Here is a 1,856-nt window from a genome sequence, read left to right on the forward strand (position 1 = left end):
GTGGGCGTCTTCGGGGGACCGTATTCTGCCTCCCACAATGTACTTGAACTTTTTCTCACAGTGGACCGACGCTGTAGGGATTCTTACTACCCTCCTCTTAAAGATAAGGAAACAGAGGCACAGAGAAGCTAAATACCTCGTCCGTGAGGGGTAGTGCCCACGTGAGGCCGCCTGCCTCCAGAGCTGCACCCTTAATCACTGGGACAAAAGCAGAACCAGAGCTCAGGGGGCGGGAGGCGTCCAAGTTCCACGTGGCCCTTGGCCAAGTGCCCCAGAGCAGTGGGGCGGTGTGCGTCTGCTGGGCACTCACCAGGTGCCAGGCCCTGGAGGGGACAGAGCTCCAGTGGGCCGTGGGCACCCAGTGCCTTCGCTTCCACATCCTGCTGCAGGATGAAAACGGTGGGAGCCTCCCGCAGAGGTTAACTGGGAGAAAGGACTGCGCTCTGGCGGGGGGCCCAGGGGTCTGGGTGGGGCCGGGTGGAGGAGGAGGGAGCCGGTTGCCCAGCACACTGCGGGCAGCTGGACCAGCTAGGAGGCCGCAGGCCACTGCTCGCCAGGGGGACAAGTCCTGCCGATCCATCAGCGGAGGAGTGGGCCCTCGGTGAGCCTGGGACCTGCAAATCACGGAAATTAAGACCAATTAGAGGGGGAAGCAGCAGCCCCTGGCAGGGCTTGCGGCCACAGAAGCAGTTCCGCAAACTTTATGGCCGCCTCCTCCCGTTTTGTGGCCCAACTGGGAGGTGGAAACGTGCCGGCTCAGCACAAGGGCTCTTCGAGATGCTTCTGGGCAACCTGGAGGGGGGCGTCGTGTGCTCTGGTCCCCCCGGAGCCCGCAAACCGGCAGCCCCTACTCCACCTCCCTTCTCTTTGTGCTGCTCTTTCCTCCGCAGGGGACCCCTGGGAGTTGAGACCGGGGATCCTGGGGAGGGAGAAAGAGTGGTGGGTCACCTTGAGGACCGAAGGCTCCTGCGCCCGCTCCCCTCCCTTCTGCGCTCCCGCACCACCGGGGGCCGGCAGGAAGTGCTTTCCGCCTCCCTACCTGGGCACCTCTTGAACAAATGCTCTCCCTTATTTTTTTCGCCAGGAAAGGAGGGCTCAGCTCTCAGAAGGCATGCAGGCCGGAGCAGCAGAGAGCCGTGTGGCTTTCTGGTGGCAGTGGCAAGCTGGGGCCAGACAAAAGCAAAGGTAATTCTACAGTTGTCTGAGTGCTCGCCCCTTGCCCTCCCTCTTCAGCCCATGCCTGGTGAGGGGGAGGGGATGGCCTGTGCCCAGGGCAGAGGGACTGGCATGAAGGGGGCTTGAGACAGGCAGAGACTCATCTGGAATGGGGGTGGGCAGGGGTGCCTGGACAGAGGAGAGCTGTTACCTGAACCCTTCTCTGGGTGGGGAGGAGTGGTGTCACCCTACTTGGCCTGGGATCTGGCATTTCAGGGTTGGCCCGTCATGCTGGGCTGAGGGACCAGTGGAGTGGAGGGTCTTCTCTGCTGCTCGGCCACCGCCCTGCCCGAGGCCTCCGAGCCGGCCATCAGCTGGTCAGCTCTCTTTACTCCTCCCATCACCGCGGAAGCAACTGCGAGCCGTCCTGGCCTCCCGGCCGCCCTGATGCCCAGCCGATGGGGCCCTGGGGTGGGGGGACGAGGACCAGCTCATGTGTCAGGCGCTGAAGGGAGACAGCTGGACAAGGCAGTGCCCACGGAGGGGGCAGCAGAAGGGCAGAGGCCAGGGAAGCGAGATCTCTGGACTCTTGGAGCCAGGGGGGTCCCAGGCAGCTGGGGGAGGGCACGGGATCTGCCCGGGGATCCAGGCTGGCTCCACCCCAGCCTCGAGCCCACCCCTTCCTCCCTCGGAGCCTCAAT

Source organism: Dasypus novemcinctus, chromosome 27 (genome assembly GCF_030445035.2).
Source record: "Dasypus novemcinctus isolate mDasNov1 chromosome 27, mDasNov1.1.hap2, whole genome shotgun sequence".
In the NCBI taxonomy this organism is placed as follows: domain Eukaryota; kingdom Metazoa; phylum Chordata; class Mammalia; order Cingulata; family Dasypodidae; genus Dasypus; species Dasypus novemcinctus.